The sequence below is a fragment of the Gavialis gangeticus genome, unplaced genomic scaffold, assembly GCF_001723915.1.
Source record: "Gavialis gangeticus isolate Ggan-Ray unplaced genomic scaffold, GavGan_comp1, whole genome shotgun sequence".
Taxonomy (NCBI): Eukaryota; Metazoa; Chordata; order Crocodylia; family Gavialidae; genus Gavialis; species Gavialis gangeticus.
Window position 1 is genome coordinate 21,492,636 of NW_017729000.1, and position 19,549 is coordinate 21,512,184.

The window sequence follows — 19,549 nt, forward strand, 5'->3', positions numbered from 1 at the left end:
TGTATTCAACATGCACCAAACCCTTTTTCCAACCTCCTATGCAGAGTGCCGGAGAGAGCAGTTTTCCATCTGGGCAGCATCTAGCATATAAGTGAAGAGGAGAGACTTGGAAAACTAGGTGCTTTGTGAGCTCTGCGCAGAACGGGCTGTGTGTTTAAAAAATACCTAGCTCACTCTGAGCACTATCACAATCCACAATATTTAGTCAAATATAAGATAAGGTTATTTTTTCCCCCAGTAAGCCGGAGTCAGACCCACAGCAACTTCCTGACCCGCTCTCCACATGCTCTCTGCAGCTTCCGCCCATCCCTTTCCACCTCCCCTCCCCTTACTGTCAGGTGCAGCTCAGCTCGGTCTCTGGCTGGATTCTGTCCCAGGCACTGAGTACAGGGAAACTCTGCCCCCATGCCAGGCCAAGCAGCAGTGCTGCTGCATGGTCTGGTAAAGGCTGAGTTTCCATATGTGCTCTGGGGAGAAACAGAGCCCAAGCAGCATCTGACAGTAAGTATAGGGGGGAGGGGGAAGAGACAGAGACTGTGGGGTGTGGGTGAGGAGAATGGGGCAGAGATTGTGGGGAACTGGGGGTAGGGAGGCAAGAAGGCTTCAGGGGGAAGAAGTGTGTGTGGCGGGGGGGGAATGGCCAATGGGGCAACCTGACCTCCCCAGGCATTGCTTTCCCTGCTGTGTAGCAGTGTGTGTTAGGGAGGAGGGGCAATGGATTTAAAACACCCCTGCAAGAGTTAGAATACTTTGACAATTATAACAAATGTATACATTTTCCATATATAGGTTCTATTGGGAGGAGCATCTTAAATGCAGCATTGTCTTAGATTCAAGTAAATATGGTACTAGTAGCCAGTTTGGTTAGCAAAACACAATTCAGTTGGTAATGGATGATTATTTTTGCTGAAAAGAAGGCATCATACTATCACAAACAGTATTTTCAGTAGATGTATTTAAGGTAGAATTGAATGTGGAGTTCTGGGCCATTGTATATCAGCTCTCTCTTTTCCATTACACTCAAAGGACATAGGTACCCCTTGGCCCATGAATGAGTGCTTTTCTCTGCATCTTCAGTCCTTTACATGATTATCAGATGAGGTGAAGGTAGAGGAGGGAATGCTGGAAAGCATGAATAAAGGTTTACTTCAAGTTCAAAGTCAATTGTGATCAGAAAATGCCATGATGGGCATGTGTGTGTGTGTGTACATGCGTGCACATGTGCATGTATGTACTAATATAAGAGAATTGATATATTCTCTTAATGGCATCGATATCATATTTGAAATGGCATCTGTTTATATTTGACCCAGGCACTGATTCAAGCTACATCCTTGTCCAGTGTAATTACCATACATAAGAGCCAGTGCAGGTGTGGGAAGCTGGATTGTCATTTCTCCTTCCTTAAGAATTTAAAATACACCTAGACCTTTGGTATCGGAGTGTTACCAGAACTGTAAAAACCAAACCATAGTTTATTTCTTCACTCTGATCTTGGGCTGTGCTGAGAAAGCAGGTGTAGTCATTTTAGCTATTGCCTTTGGGAGTGGAAATCATGGAGTGGGAGGGCTCAGTTGGTTTCTGTATTGCTTGGCATGTCGTCATTCTTACTTGCACATCATGAAATAGATTGTCACCTTCAGTGTCTTTGTGGCAGGGATGCCGTAGAAGGCAAAAAGCCACATGATGATGATGATTTTTTCCCTAGGCAGCCTGAATCACAGACCAAGACTCCTTTATGCTAGGCAGTGAACAAATATAGAACTGAAAAAGAGTCTTCATCCTAAATTGTTACAAACTTGATTTCTCTCATTCCATAGTTGGCTGACAGAAGCATCTTTTGACTTAAGTACCAAATAATTTTGATGTAGATGCTCCGGGGAGATTAAACCTGCAATAGATGGAAACCTGAAATTTTATTTTTACTGCTACCTTGACAACATTTTCACTTTAAATCCATTTGGTTTTCATGAGTATTTGATTTCTTCCCTCTCCTTTATATATTTTATTGCCATGGCAGAGCTCAAACAGGGCAGAGAGACAGTGTTGTAAATCATTTATAAAGCGTTAAGCAAGTCACCTAGAAACACACCCTGAAGAAAGCTGGTGTCAGGAATATAACAGATAGATTAAACAAGCATGTTTGAAGATGTTTTGCTCAACGATTTCTAAGAAATAATTATTGGAGACTAATTTTTACCCTGTATAAAACATACCAGCAAGCAACCTTTTTTCCATGCAACATGGTCTTTTGTGCATGGGAATATGCAGTCAGGCTAGAAAATGTTGTGATTTCTGGACATGAAAATACAAGCCCCATAGACTGAGCTCACTGGGGTGTCTGACATTTTGGAGCATTACTCAGGCCTCCATCATCCCCTATGTATGGAGTGAGGCTGATGATTCTTACCTGCATATCCAGACAAGCTGCTATTTTTCTTCATGGGTTACAGGGATACCGCAGATCCAGGTATCTCCAAATCCTGGTGTTTAGGGGAGGAATCAAATCAGAATTCTGTAGTTTGAGCCCACCTCAAGTATGAGCTATCCCAGGAGATACTGGGATTTAGAAACCAGACCAAATGATTTCCACATGGAGAAAAATCCATATTCCTTCTCTAAATATGTTGCCAGTTTCTTCAAAAGTCTTGGACCCTTCTCTGATAAATGTATGTGACAAAGTTAATATAAAGGATTTCACCGTCTGTCTGCACCTCTCTCTTTTATGGGAAATAGCCTCTGGGAGTCTGGCAGGGTTCACAAATAAAAAGAAGGGGAAAAAATTATCTGTTCATTTAAAGGCCTTTTTTTCCCAAAAGCTAAGGAGGAAAGTGTTTTCCCAGGATGCATAGACAATAGTATTGTCATGGATTTGCATTACACTACAAAAGGATGGCCTCTTTAAAGGCATGAGCATCAGCTGCATTGCACACCTCACCTGCCTTTTTGTCTCAAATGTGGCAAAATGGCCAAAATTTCAGCTGAGGCCAGCACCAGAACTTCTACTTGTACTGATGGTTTTCTGGTGTGGAGATAAATATTTCCACTGATTCCCACAAGAGATAAATATCTCTTTCTGAGACTCCTTAACTCACTTCACAAAGCCATGACGAGAACAATTTTTAGTCACTACTGATCTGACTCAAAAGCCAGCGACAGACAAGTTACAAAGGGTGAGCGGTTTGGTTTAGAGAGTGTGCAAAATGTATTCAGCCCCCTTGGGTCTGCAAATCCCTCAAAGTTTCCCTCAACAAGAGTCCCACCCAAGTAGAAATAAGGGAATTATTCAAAATTTTTCACTAATAGCCATGCAAATAAAATCCACATTTTTCCATTAGATTTAAAAATCCATCTTGGTCATTTACTACAAGCATTTGAAGCATTCTGCAATATATTTTTGAGAACAACAATCTTGAGACTACTCTTACAAGTAAGCCTCTGCCAAACTTGTGACCATCATGAGATCTTCTTTCCTTTGAGGGAGAAATGGAAAAGCATCATACATTGTAGATAACCAGATACAGACCACAAACAAAAAATAGCAAGTAGTCAAACACATAGTTAAAATGATTATTTTTCCGCCAATAAATTATATGTTGGGGTTTTTTTAGAGCATTCAAACAATTTTCTGTAATGATTCCACTTGTACAAATCCAGGTCTACTAAGTGTTTATTTATGATTTTTAAAAATGGGCTACATTGGCTGAAGAAATGTTTCTTAAGAATATTTAAGCCCTTTGACATGCTCACAATTTTTCTGGTTTGTCACAAAAAGTAAAGTAGATTCTTGCAGTCCTCAAGGAATGCTTTTCAATTTGAGTGACTATTTTGTGTTTTATGGAAAGATGCTCACTGTTTGTCCATATCGTATGCTATAATTAGTACTATACAGCTGAACAGGAGGGTTTTGACCCTGGATTTTCCAGTGATCAATTCAAAAAAAAAAAAAGGACCCTAGACAGCCATGCTAAAACAGCAATCTAATAGTCTTCTTCAGCTTCGTCTACCCAATTTGAAAGCTGAAACTCATCACCATGTCTAGTTCATACCATTCTCTAGGAAAAGAAACACTGTGGTTTATGCTCCCAAAACTGGCTAAGTGATTCGAATGATTACTCTGTATTAGTGGATATTAGGGATTTAAATTATTTGGATGGCTTTGAAAATCTGCATGTCTCTATCTGGCAGTATCCTGAGACTGTTAAACCATGTAATGGTGCAGAATGTTTCGTGTGGGATTTGTTAACGCTGTAGGGAATATCCCATGGGTTTTCCTCCGAAGAGTCAGAAAACAGCGACTGTTAACAACAAAAGGTGAAATATCAAAGGTCCTTTCCGAATTAGCTTTAAAGCTGTCTCATAAAGCTGCCATGTGACCCGCCAGACAAAATGTTATGCTTCAGTCATGTCATTACCTGAGGCAGATTACAGGTTTTTAATTATTCTTTGTTGTTGCTTTCCAAAGACTTTGTTTTCTAAATAGGCCAGGAGGCTGAACAGTGAGAAAGATGAGTGCTGTGATATCTTGCAAAGTACCTTTCAGAATACATAAATACACCCCAAACCTTTTTGTGTGGTTCAGTATCTTGAATAGCAGTGCTGTTATGGAGGGGGGAAAAAAACCTGGGCAAATGGTACAGTAAATCAGGTTTCAGGCAAGGAACAGGGAAGCATAGTGTACTAGTTCAGTCAAGAATTGGGAGGCCAGGGAAGAGGTAAGGGGGATTAGTTTTTCCATTCTGCACTAGAATGAGAACGCAAGCCGGCAGAACAGGCAATAACCCGAGGACTCTCATGGAATGCGGGAGAACCAGGTTCAAGTCTGTGCTCTGAATCGGGTAGATTAGGATTGTGAACCTGAGTCTCTCATACCGCATGAAAGTGCCCTAGCTATGACCTAACAAACATTTCCTGTTGAAACCACAACAGTTTTCGTTTCAAGATATTGGTATTTGGGAATGAAAATAAAATCCTGGCCAGCTGTAGTCAAGAGACCTCTATTTTTTTGTTCGCTGGTTCAACCACTGATTTGTGACATGACCTTTGGGCAAGTTAATTTAATTGTGCCCCACTTTCCCCATCACTGAAAAAAGAAATATTTATTTCCTCTTTTTAAAGTAATCTGAAACCCTTAAAAGAACTATGCAAATGTGAACAGTTATTCTAGAATTTAGTGTCTCTTGATTCTTTTACAGGTGGATGAAGGAACTTGGTCAGATAATATAAGACCTGAAGCAAATTACTGGCCATAATTTCAGGAAAACAGTACCCAGAACCCTATATAATACAATCCTCTATGAAATCCTACCCACACCTCACTGTATGGCTAATATTTGTGAGCCATATCACTTTGAGACAACCAGTAGAACCAATAATACAAAATTCACCCCTAGATTTTTTTCCAGTTCCTTTTTCCCCACATAATCATGAATTTATAATGTGTTTAAATGCAAGGAAACATTTTTTTAACAAAGTTGAAGATTAATTTTGCTAACACAGTAACATATCTACACTTTTATCACTATCAATGATCCCACTTCAATAGCACAAATAAACCACTCTGCCACTAGAAATACTGTTGGAGACCTATGTGCCCTTGCTACCATGATAGCAGTAAGTACTATCCATTAGTGGAGTACTATTACATCATTCCTGTGCAGCAGAGTAGTGTCATGAACCCCATTTTACAGAATTGAGACTGAGGCTCAGATATTAGTAACTGAGTGCAATTGAAATGAGTAGGACTCAGGGATATAAATACACCTGAAGTTCTGGGCCTTGAGTTCCAAGTTTATAGAAAAGCAGGGAATTAAACCTAGATCTTGGCTTGTGCATGACAGCATTGCTGTAGCCTCTGTAGTCTCAAATTAGGGAGTTCACCTACTCCTTAGTCACCATATTGCCATTAGGGCTGTGCAAAGTTTCGTCAGCTATTTCGTTTCAGTGCTGTTTTGACTCGTTTTGAGCTCGAAATAGCCAAATCTAAACGAAACGAAGGGCTTAGAAGCAGCCTTGAAATGAAACGAGGGCAGACAAAACGTTTCAAAAGTTTTGAAATGTTTCAAAGCTGAAGCTGGGATCACTTGCAGGGAAACAGAAAGTAAGGAGAGGGAGGGGGACGGGGGGAAGGACTGCTTTGATACTGACTGTGACTGTTTGGCTGCCTGAGATGCTGCTGGTGCTACTGTGCTACTTACTATGTTATTACCTGTTGTCATTTAATGTGGTAGACCGGACTGAGACTGTAAGGGAGGAGGAGACCTAATTGGGGCACACTACCTTGTCATGTAGAGGCACCAGCGTCAGTGAGGGTGCATCTTAACACGCACACACAGTCACACGTGACACAAGTTTTGCTTGTCAGCAGCTTGAGATGCAGATTCCCAGAAGCCCCTGCACGTATCTCCTTGAAAGCTAGCAGGCTTCATGGCCTCAGCAGGGGCTACCATGCCTGCTGTTTTCACCCCCCTGTGCCCTCACACTTACAAGTGACATGAGTTTTACTTTCAAGTTTTTGAGGTGCAGTTTCCCAGAAACCCCTGTACCTATCTCCTTGAAACTTGGCAGGCTTTGTGGCCTCATCAGGAGCCACCACACCTGCTTTTTTTTAACCCCCTGTGCCCTCACACTTACAAGTGACATGAGTTTTACTTTCAAGTTTTTGAGGTGCAGTTTCCCAGAAACCCCTACACCTATCTCCTTGAAGCTTGGCAGGCTTCATTCCCTCAGAAGGGTCTACCATCCCTGCTGTTTTAATTCAAATCTGCCAAAAAATTACGAAGTTATAGGCAGTTTCATGCTTCCCCATTATAGCCTATGGGCAAACAGCGAAACAGTTTTGACGAAATGAAATGGAGCAGTGGTTTCGAAACAAAATGAAACTCAAAACAAAACACTGTCCTATTGAAATGGCAAAACAGAAGTTGCACAGCCCTAATTTCCATATTTTATAGGATAGTCAATCTCCAACCATTCTTCAAGAAGGAAATTATTTTCATTTCTACCCAGCCTTCAGAGGAGCTTGAAGATAATTTCCATGTTAAACAAACATTTCAGACCACATCTAGAAACTTTGCTCAGTTTGGGGTATCACACAACCAGAAAGATGTAGACAAATTGGTGGAAGAACAACAAAAATGATTAAGAGCTGGAGGGACTGATTTATGAGGAAAGATTAAAAGAGCTAAGTATGTTTAACTTGGCCAAGCAATGGCTAAGGAAGAACTTGAAATCTAAATATAAGAATTACTAAACTGTTAGCAGCAAGAAATGAGAAGGAACTATTTACAAGCGGGGATAAGGAGGACTAAATAATGAGACAAGTAAAAAATGGGCTGAATACAGAAAAGAAACGTCTTTCTTTGGCTATAGATTCATTAGATCATAGAGTGGTCAACCAATGAGCCTTTTTTCCCTTATAATATTTAAAATAACATTAGGCTACTAGTCAATATGTTGCAGAGGACAATCTTATACAGACTGACATAGTCTAGTTGAGATGTAATATGGTTTTTCCATCTCTGTCTTCTGAGAGTCTATGAATGGTCATTCTTTGTGCCCTATAGGACAAGGGTAGCTGGGATCACAGCAAACCTCTTCCCAGGGGGGTTGTGTTTGAAGTTCAAAGTTTTTTTTTCCCTTTTTTATCTCTGCTGTGTGACTTTGTCATGTAGAATTGAGAGGCCTAATGAATGGAAAACTGAAATTGGAGGATTTTCATTCTTTAAGGAAATTAACCTCGTTTAAAGGAAATGAGTGTTCAGAGGCAGAAAGGAAAGTCATAATTTAAATGATATCAGAAGCCAGTTTCCCTTATGTAGCATATTATTAAACAGTGGGGAAAGGCTTTCACTAGGCAGCCTCAGGGAGCGCTCAGCAGCTATAAAGAGAGTTCACATGCATGGCTCTAATATGTTAATAAATTATGCTAATTACAAGCAAGGGATTAGAGGAGGGGAAATCAAATAATGGTGTAGTAACCGGGCCTCTTTCAACTTAATTTGCAACACAGCCTGTCTAGGCTCCACTTGGACTTAGTAACTTTGTTTGCTTCTTTCAAAGACGCCGGGTTTCTCTTTTGTCTGTGGGAAGACGATGGTGCCACAGGCAGGAGATAGTGGGTGAAAAAAAATGAAGTGACAGGGGACAGAGAATAAGAGAGAGAGAGACAGAGAGTGAAAGTATGCTGTCACTGAGCTTCTGATTACTTTCCTACTGTGCTTGCTTTAAGGTTTTTGTCAAATAGCATAAAACGGAACATCGCCCCTCTTTTTCAAAACCTTTTTAAAACCATTTAAACATAGATAATACGGGGAGGAACGTGCTAAAGCTCATATGGGACATCTGCCACCGATACTTACCACTCTGATAATTTTCTACTGCCTTTTCTCCTAGAAAGCCCATTTTATTGGAATGTGCTTGAGTCTCCCAACTGACTGTTACTTTTTTGTAACCCTTTCCTGAAGATTCATGTCTTGCTTTGGGAAATGACACAAAGTCCTCCACATCAGTCAGAGTCTTTCCTTGGTTTTGTGGGGTTTTGTAGATGCTATTGCTCTTGGGATATCACTCCCCCTCACTTTCAGTCTTTCCCTTCTTCTGTCCTTCTTATGGGCATTCCAGTAGTTTATGAAATCCCCTTCCCCTCCATTTTCTGTGGGTTTGCCACATTTCTAACTGAAGATTGGATGAGCCAGGAGAAATAAAAGAGGGGTTTTTAGTTTTCCTTTTTTCGGGGAATTCAGGAGACAGCATCCTATTGCCCACTGCATTTCAGGGCAGGGTGCAGCACAGTCAGAGAAAAGGCTGGGTTTGGTACGAAAGGCTGAAGTTGGTGGAGAGATGAAGAAAATATCAATCCTGTAGGAAATGCTTCTATTGTAAAAAAATAAAAAATGCTATTCAATAATTCCAAAATCTTGCAAGTTAGAGCTAATAGATATAGACATATCTGACCATCCACTAGCCCCAATTTTCTCATCAAATTAAAAAAAAAAATGAAGTGTAAAGAAAATCAAATAGGTTTAATATGTCTAATAAGTTGCTGAGTTTTAGCCTCAGGACAGGGATGGGTATTCGTTTTCTTAAATTACTTTTTAAACCATTTGTTTTTCTTTTTTCATTTTTTTCTCCCCCGTTTTCTTTCTTTCTTTTTTTTTCAGTGAGGGGGGTGGTGAAAGAAAACAGAGACAAGCCAGATGCCTTTCAGTGCTTTGATCAGTTTCTCTGCAGACAGCCAGGCTGCCTCCTAGCACCTCTTTAACTACAGCTTGCCAGTAAGAAAATGAGCTGTTTTAACTCTGCAATTACAGTGCCTGCTGAATGCCTGTCATCACAGCAATAGGAACCTGATCTGAACTGTATATCCACTGGAGAGAGAATTACAGCAACCAGGGCAGAAAGTTAAATACCCCCTGTGGCGCAGAACCTCACATAAACGACTGAGTCCACAGCCCCCTTGTTGGTGTAAATATATAAAACGCGAACAGTATGACGCAGCTTCCCCAGCCAGCCAGGGAAATAAACTCTCTGGAGACACCATCCTTTTGATGGAGATATTCTTAGGAGCAAGGACTAGGAATGCTCATGGAAAGGGAATAGAGTTGATGGAGCGAAAATATGTTTTGTAAGAAGATAGGTATGTGTCCAGATCTGCAAACGGCACATAAACACGTACGTATAGGAAAGAGTCCGATGGTAATTGTGTGATGGTACCTTCCATCCAGTGGTCCAAAAGATGTGTACAACCGTCCATGAAAAAAGGCTTACAGTATGCCTGAATGGCTGGGGGAAAATTATTTTCTCCATTTCAGAACCATGGAAGAGAAGGAGAAGAGATGATTAAGTGACTTGTGGCAATCCTGGGAATACAGTTTAGATTTCCTTCCTCAAAGCAATAGGCTTTAACTATGCTGCAATGTTTCCTACACCAACAGACACCAATTTATTTTGAATGCTTGCAGCACCATATCATCATATTCTACCAATTCATTGTTGAGCATCTGTATTAAATTATGTGAATAAAATCATCTTTAAGGTAGATTCATTGACAGTAACTTTTTTAAAAACACATGTTAACGTCTGCTCATGAAATGTACAAACATAATGCATTTGGGCCCTGCTCCACTGAAACCAGTGGAAAATGTCTTATTCATCTCCATAAGACTATGAATCAGACCCTGTAAATGCACCTTGTGATTTGTTTAAATTACCTTGAGTAAAATTCAAATACATGTAGTGATGGCAGATAGCTCTTTTAACACCCTCCCTACCCCTCCACCTACAGATTAAGATGCTCTTTAGATGGATCTGAGATTAGCATCACTCTTTATACATAATGTCAAACCACTTGACTGTGTGGGAGTAGAAAGGATTATTTGAGGTCAACTGTAGCCAGGAAGTTATTTAATAATTAAGCGACTTTTTTCTAGAATTATTTCCCATGGAACCCGGCCCATTAGACCAGCACCATCAACAAAACACTGTTCTAGGGATTAGGGCACAGATCTAAGAATCCAGATATCTGACTTCCATGTATGACTCTGCCAGTGATTCACCACATAGCCTTGGTTAAGTCAATGAACTTCTACAATGAATGTCATCATACTCACTTTGCTTAACCACTGCATCACAAATATTAACTATTTACTGATGCACTGACAACCACAAATATACTTAGGCCAATCCTTGCACGCTTGAGTACCCAAAATAATGCACCCAAATCAGCAATTAAACAACTAAATGATTTGATTTTCATTGGTCCTGAGAACCTGAAGAGCCCTTTGATTTCAAGAGGAGATGTAGCGGAGGCGTCATGATGCTTCACTCTCCTTGCGTGAAACAAAAAACCCATTTTCAAAACTCTACAGGCCAAGTTCAGTGCTGGGTTAAATAGGCAGGAGACAATGCAGAATGAGGAACCATAATCTCTTACCATAGCTTGTTTGCTGCGCTAGTACCATGTAGAAGTCAGTCACCAGAGCACGGGAAACGATTCACATGACATTCTGGGAAGCAGCCATATAGTAGGATTATGCAAGTATATATCCAGAAAGACTCTCTAATGCCCCCAGCTCTTCAGAGCTCAGTCATTGTGCACACCCTTCAGCATGGCCAACTCATCTCTTCCAGTAAAGGTACCTTTGCAGGCAGAGCCGAATAGAGGAGGGCAGAAGTCTATTAAGTCTCTTAAGTCTCCCTGGGCAGAGAAGAGTGGGGTAGAACACACAGTCCCTGTCTGATCCTAAACTGGTCCCCAAAGGACTGCTAGAAGGAGCATAATTGAGAGCAGTCCTTAGGCAGTTCAGTGTCATGCTGTTTTTGTTTGGTTTGGGGGTTTTTTTGTTTTTGAGGTGGGGGGTTAATAACTATCCTACCAAGCCCATAATCAGGGCACTAACTTAGAGCTGCCTTTCCCCAACAACAGTCTAGTGGGAGACCCTACCTCACAACTGGGTACTGTCACTTGAAACTAGCTCAGAACCCCATCAAAAAGGCCTGCCACATTTCAGGCCTAATCCTGAATCCTTTACACTATTCTGCTTGGGATGGCATGGCGTGTTTTTGGCACAATGCAATACCCGCTTCTCAAGTGCAAATAGTTCTGTACCACTATACAAGTGCAAGTACCAATATATAAGTTACATATTATATGGAAAACTCTGTGGCAGTGAACAAGGTATTAAGTGCTCTAATGATGACTAGGCTAGGGGAAGCGTGTCAATGAAAAGCTACTCAGCTATTTGCTATAGACTGAAGCTCCCTCTGCCGAAGCAAATGTGTAAAGCAGAAGTTAATTATCATCTGAGTCAAGTTCTTTTCTCAATGCAGTCACCGGACTGAAATTGAAGTGACAGAATAATCAAGCCCATCACAGGCTTCAAGAAACATAATGGAGCTATGCTCATGAAAAAAAATATAATGCAGTGTTCTGTGGAAGCTGTCCACATCCTTTCAATATTACTGTTGAGAGATGAGAGATTTGGGGCCATTAGTGCTGAATACCACAAGTTCTTTTTTTCACAAGTGTAATAACACAGGGTATCACTCATCATTTGTAGAAAATACTTATTAAAAGGGACAAGTGGTAAGTTACACATGAATTGCTATCATATGGTATAACATAAATTCAAAATACTTACAGCATCAGCCTGCATTTTGCTTTCAGTCATGAAACCGCATTGATTTACAGATGTAAGTGAGGGGAAAATGTAGTGAACAAAAATCTCCTTGCATTAGCCCATGTTAAAATTTCACAGCCCAGGCCATTTTCCATTGGCTTTATTGGATTCTGAGTATTTTGGTAATTCAACAGCTGAGAAGCATGATGATCTTATTTCAGTTGCAAGCATCCCATTTCCCACTACTCTCTGCAACCAGGGGAGGATCACATTGAAAACAAACTGACATTGTTAACAGGTACTCCTGAAGTGGGGAGGTTTACCACTTTCTCTAAATCCTTCCAGGTAAAATGGAAAGCTAGAAAGAGAATGAAAACTCAGTATAACCTTTTGAACTGAAAAAAGAAATTTGCTTTCACAAACCCCTGTATCAGATAAAGCCTTATAATGCTTGCTAGGGAAGAGCAAAGAGATACACACTCCTGATGGGACACCTCAACTATTATTATACCCTTCAGGGCTAGGGACAGAAGTTACACATAAACCAGTTTAAGTCATTAGAAACTGGTTTAAACCTGTAACAAAATAGAAGTTCAGTGCACATAAATGAGTTTCAAAGTGGCTGAAAATGGTTTAAGATAAAACCTGGTTGAATGTAGTATCAGACTTAACTGATTTGGGTCAAACCAGTTTATGGAACTTCTGTCCTAGACACCTTCCTGGTTCAGGTTAAACCAGAGTCCCCCAGCATCCCAGCATGTTTTCCAGCCCTGGGCTGGGCTGTACTGTCTACTCCAGCAGAGAAGGGGGGGGGGGGCAGGGACTGCCCCCCAAGGCAAACCCCAGCTTGGGTCTGGGGTCAGGAAGGGGTGTTAAACCCCCTTTCCCTTGAGTAGAGAGCTGCCTTGTCCTGCTAAACTTACTGAAACTGAGTGCTGGCTGCAACTGTGGACTACAAATCCCAGAAGCACCTGAAAGCAGGAAGAAGTGACAAGCAACCCTGCAGAGTCCTGTTGTTGTAATTCTGCACTGCAAATCCCAGAGACCTTGAGGGCAGCAGGAAGAGGAAGGGAACACACAGCACATGCTGAAGGTATGTGGCTGCGTTTCCTGAATCAAAAGTGAATGTGTGCCCAGTTGTTTCTCAGTTCCCTCTGCAGCTTAGACTGACTTGCAAAGACTGAATCGATTCAGCCTCCGGCTTTTTGATCGTCTGTACTTAGCCCAGGAGTTACACTGTGTTAGATCAGCTGGCTATGGTGCATTATGTTGAATAGCATTCTTCCTACCTGAAAGCCAAACTCTTTGAATAAAAGGCAAATCAGAGATCCTCAAAGAGAAGCTGCAGCAGATATCTCCATCTCTACTGCAATTTCCAATACTCTTTGCCTATTATTTACGATACTTTTATCAGACTAAAAGGGCTAACCACTTCTGTGTCTACTTACTTATGATCCTCAACTTATGGGTTTAAGTTCTCCAGAAAGACCTAACCTGAAAACAGATGTTTGCACTTCTATTTTCATTATGTACTGATTTTTTATTATAGGACAGGAAATGGTATCTCTTCTCATACTTCAAGGACAGCCAGACTGGTTCAGTAAAAGAGTAAAAGCAGTTCTCTAAAATCTGACGCATTTTCCATTATTTCAACAATAATGGGAGGGCCAGGGGAAAACAGTGAGGAGGTTGTCCCCACATCTTTTCACATGTAGATTGTATTTTATTTCAAGATCATGGAGGCCAGATGTTGATCACATGCAAGAGGACAATAAGAAGTTATTTTGCTTTTGTGCATAGCTTGGAATAAGGGATTCTTTGCATTATTACAGAACTTTGCTGTATCATGTACTGACTGCAGTTAAAAGCAGCAGTCAAATTTTAATGGGGATGTGCACTTTTTGTAAATACAGATGCAGTGATGTTTTGTTCCCTAGTAAATAAACGAATAGCAAAAATTCCTTAATGCCATAAGAAGCATAAACTCGCACTACCTTCAATGAGATTAGGATGTTAACCCTTTATTTTCCAAATCACTTTGTAAAAAAATCAGTGATTGCTGCTTTGCAGCAGATTACCAGCTCCAATCTCAGCTCGTAATATCATAGACCTTTTTTCATCCCTGATATCTCAGGGAAAACCCAATTTTTGTGGCCCAGCAAAGAAAATGTTTAAAATATCCTAAATACTTTCTTTGATGCTAGTCTAGCTCCTCCTAACACCACAAGTCTCTTCTATCCTCTCTCTGGGACCATCAGGGTCTCAGGAACATAGTTACATCCCATCTGTCTCCAGGATGGTTTCAATCATGCAATCTTCTTCGTCTTTATTCATATGGCTGATGTAGATACAGAACAGTAACTATAATTTTATATTTAGGTGGCTGAACCAGACAATTGCACCAGGAGCAGCAGAGTATATTGCTGTGATACCTCCTTCATATTTGTGGATCAGGCTTTGAGTCATTATATGTTCCGTGGTCTGCTCTGGGTAACCACAGTTGCTCACAGGAGAGTTTTTAATTTTTCATTTGTGCATCAAGTATCCGCATCTCCCACGGTTTGTGCAGAGATGATTTAGAGTTGCCCAAGACCGTCACAGGAGATCAAAGCCAGGGACCTTCTGTGTTCATGCAATAGAAGAACAGAAAGAATACTAGATTATTAAGCAGTCACATAGCAGACATAACAAAAAAATAGTTGGGAGGTTTTTAACATTAAATTATTTTGAAACCTTCAGAATAACTGAAAGAAAACCCAGTCTGTTTGCAAATATTTTGTGAAAAAGACCAAATTCATTCAATAAACTGCTTGTCACAACTTGTTTGCTCATCTCTAGTGGGCTGAGTGGGCCTAAGGTCCGTTCCGATAAAAATGGCTCAACAGAAGATATTTATTATACTGTTTCTAAAATATCTGTGACTTGAGATAATGTTATAACATGGAGAAAAAATGTCCTTGATCCCAGTTTAGTTTATGCACTGATCAAGAGGACTGAAATCCTGAGAGACCAAATAAGCACAATTCATTTGCCTAATGCAAAAGCATGTTAAGAGGTGAGTTAATCAAGATTTATAGGTATCTATATGTACAGACAAATTCCAGGAGTAGAAAGATTCTTAATCTGGTTGACAGGTATAACAAGATCCAATTGCTAGTTGCTGAAGCTAGACGAAGTCAGGCTAGATGTAAGGGTGAGTTTGTTCATAGTGATGGTAATTAACTTTGGGAAATTTTACCCATGGATATGGTGGATAATCTATCTCTTGCACTCTTTAAATTGACCGACTTTAAAGAGATGCTACAAGTTATGGGCCTGATGTAGGAACCAGAGGGTGAAATTCTGTGTCCTCTGTTATACTCGAGATCACAGGAGGTGATCATTATGGCATGTTCCAACCTGGCATAAGCTAAATCACAGGTCCATAGATTTTATCTTAACCAGTGCAATTGGAGGTGCTAATTCATGTAACTGCCTCATCCTTTTTGAAAATCATGAAACTATTATTTTCAATGCTATATTGCGCTAGTGAATTTTACATCCAGTTTATGTTGCACTAAAAAAGATGACACCACTGTAGCAGAAATAAAAAAGACAAATATACTTAAAATGTCTATGATATTTTATCTTCACTATAAAGAGGAATAGACCCAAGTCTGATTCAAGGAGATGTCAACAAGGAGTAATTTTTCCACTAGCCAGTAATGCTTGTTTAGAAATGGTCTATTTTGTAACCTGTCAAGAGCCTATTCTAGGCTCAGATCAGTCCTCGGCTAGAAGTCAGCTGTTTGAGAGAGAGACCATTGTCCTTTGCAACAGAACTCATTAGAGACTCTGACAGGGAGCCTAAATGAGACTGGCAATGACAGGCTCTGACACAAAGCGATCTGCAGAGAGCCCTGCCTCAGTGAGCAGCTTGGATTGAAACCAAAAGCCTTTTTGCTGCCACAACCTTGCAGGGCCTGACAGAATAATATTTCATTTTGTTCTATTATCTTAACCCCCAAAGGAGGCGCAAATAAAATGCATTAAAGTAGGGGTTTGGTGTGAGCATAGCTGGTCAGTTGTGAGGTGCAAAAAATGTGGATGGCTGATCTAGGAGCTCCCCCAGACAGACCTTTGTCAAAGAACCTTTCATTCGATGCCCTGCTTCTCCCTCCGTGACCCCCTCTCAACTCTGTCCATGCAGTTCAGTGCTTATCTGTAGTGGCAGTCACTGCTACTCCATTCTTCACCTCTGTATTTACTTGCAACCCACCCTGCCTTTCCAGGCTTCGGCACATTGGTGATAACAGTGAATCAGTAAGTTCATCTGTTTTTAAGGCCAGAAGGGACAGTTAGGATCCCCATGCCTGACTTCCTGCATCACATACGCCAATAACTTCTGTGTTACCTTGATTTTTTAATAGCAATGATTGTCAGTTAATGAAGTACTAAATCTGAGGCCTTTCAGAAGTCTGTTACGTTGATATAGACAGACAAGGTTCTTTGGGTAAATCTAATGTCTTTTATTAGACTTTTATCATCCAACATTTAATTCATCAAAAAAAAGATGCCCAATTTGTTTTAGGTGATATATTTTGCATGATTATTACTAGTATTCATTATGCTGTCATACATTAACTAATTTAGATCTAGATATTTCAGTGATGTAGATGATGAATACCCTGATGAAATTCCAGTTGTGTAATGCTCAGAGCAGGGACTGAACGCAGGGCTCTAGTAGTGAAAAACTATTTAACTAATCAAACATCAACCACTGTCTCAGAGTTTTATAATACTTAAATCCAACTTAAAGTACATTTTGAAAGCAGCCGTACATCTTTTTTTAACTTCTAAGTGTTAGTATTAAACAAGTACTAGTTATTCAGGCTTCAGGTATTTCACCTGGGCTCATCTTTCTCCTTGCTATAGCTTCAAGTGATTTCCTTGTGACTGGATGCAAGTGTTGCACTAGGAGCCAGCACTCCTTTGCTTGCTGCTGGTGCACTTCCAAATCTGCTCGTCACCACCCAATGTTTGATGATATGAAGCTCACTGGGTGGAGCACCTAGCATACTAATTGGTTTCCATCCTTTCATTAAGCATCACTATTTTAAGGATTAGGGCTCAATAATGCATGTACACTCCACTCCCTCCAGAGTTGGGATACATGTATCCCTCCCACCCCTCTTACAATCAGTGAAGTACAGAGAAACCCTTACAGAGCTTCTTATAATGAGCTTCTTGTGAAATCTGAGGAAGGTGAACTTCAAAAGGCCATTTTATAAAATAGATGTTTGCAATGGATATTGTGTAGCGATTTCATGATTTCAGAGATGAATATGTAGTCCTGTCTCTTCATATGTTTGTGGAAGTCACTAAACTACCAACTTCTGGAACCAGCTTCCAAGAGAAGTGGTGCTGGCTCCTACCCTGGGGGTCTTTAAGAGGAGGCTAGATGTACACCCTGCTGGGGTCGTTTGACCCCAGTACTCTTACCTGCCATGGCAGGGGGTCAGACTAGATGATCTACTCAGGTCCCTTCTGACCCTAGAAACTATGAAACTATGAAACCATCCATGGGCAGCCTTTATCCCCACAATAGATTCATCCTGGATTCTCTGTCTCATCAGTCTTCCATACCTGCACTGAAACCACAAATTTCCTTCATGGAAGCTGCTAAACAGCCTCTGTCTGGAAACAAAATTTTGGTCATTAGCATGGGTGTATGAAAAGTACAAGAGACAGGTAGGGACCTCCTTTAAATAAGCATGAGCTATGAATAGTCTTGCATTAAACCTTACATTCTTGAGCCTTGCAATCCCGACATGGGATACCGAGCAGAAAACTATTGGAGCATGACAAGACAATGGCAAGAAACTGATAAAAACATGAGTCTCCTTTTGTATCTGTCTTTCAGACGAGATGGGATAATTAAGAGAAAAATCTCTTACTCTATATTCTATGAAGCAGTAAAACAGATGCTGAGAGTAAATGATTATTGGATATGAATGATTATGATATTTAAACTGTTGCAAAAGCTGTGATTTTGCTCAAGTGCTGTGATGCCAGAAAAACTGCTGCTGTATACAGTGCACTGGAGGCCTGTGATTATTTCTTTTCACAATAAAATTGGGAAAGTGTTGCACAGCCTGAACCACAAAGGGAACATTGAGCATAAGATACTGGACTTGTATAAAGCAACTGATCAACCAGGATACAGTGATAGTCTACCACACTTATGCCATGTTTTACATAAGGATCCCAAAAGTATTTCCCAAAAGTATTTCACCATTTTACATATATGGTGACTGAGGCTCAAAGAGGTGAAGTGATTTGCTAAGGTGCCTTGAGTCCATGAAAGATCTGTGAAAAGAACCCAGAATTGATTGTTTTTTACTGGACAAGGCATTGTCTGACTGTTGGTGAACCAATCTAATATGATGATTGTTTGCAGTTGGATCTTTAGAGAAAGAGGGTGCTTAGCATCTGAAGAAAGGCTTAAGTGGAGAGGGCAGAAAGTTTGTTGTCTATGCATGAGTGGGATGCGGTAGGCTGACGTATGTATGGTTGTCTTGAAAAATCTCCATGCTGCCACGGGAGTGCACTCTGCTTAATTGCAGAACCAGAACAAAGAGCAGTTTGCAATCTATCTGCATGTTCTGTCCCCATTGGTAATATAAGGAGAGCTACAATGGATCATGAACAGATTTTGGGACCCAAGGCTTATGTGATATCTCACATATATAATAATCTAGTTCTCTGCTTATTCCTTAGGCAGCACTAAATAATAAGCACCTAATTATTATTATGATTACACTTGGCATTTTTAATAATGATAATTGGAGGATGTCGATGGCCTCTTTTTAGGATCTTATATCTGGCCTGAAGTTCCCATCATTAAGTGCTGACTGAGGAAAGAATTACATAGCGAGAACAGGGTTTATTTTCCACTTCCCAGATGCTTGCCAGGCTCAAGGATGAATGCTGACGATGTCCCCATAGTGGGGAGGCAGATCCTTCTCCCAATATATACATATATATATATATATATATATACCTCAGTGACTCACCATAGGTTTTCATCATAGCACATTCAGGCTACTGGAGAAGCTAATGAAACAGAGCAAGTTTTCTTTGATCATCCATTTAAAGCTATCTAATGTCTGGTTGCATAACTATGGGGCGTGAGCGGGGTATCAGCCCCAGGTACCAGCTTACGAGGGGCACAAAAATAGCAGTCATTGCCAGCCTGCTGCTACTGGCCCCCCTGGCCCAGCCACTGCCACTGCAACGGTCCTGTGCACTTCTACCACTACCCACAGCATAAAACTGTCTGGCTATGCCTCTGCTTATACCTAACATTGCCATAACATGTTCTGAACAAAACCTGGCCATTTAAAGAGGCAGTGTGGACTTGTGTTTAGGGGTCACCAGATGTCACTGTT

General features: G+C 40.6%; 1 long non-coding RNA gene across 1 annotated transcript in view; it reads left to right on the forward strand.

Annotated features, from left to right (window-relative positions):
- The first annotated feature begins 415 nt into the window (after positions 1-415).
- LOC109290026 overlaps positions 416-19,549 on the forward strand; it is a 20,571-nt gene continuing 1,437 nt past the window's right edge. The window contains exon 1 of the long non-coding RNA XR_002095493.1: positions 416-501. This is a non-coding gene — a long non-coding RNA (uncharacterized LOC109290026). The remainder of the gene's footprint in view (positions 502-19,549) is intronic.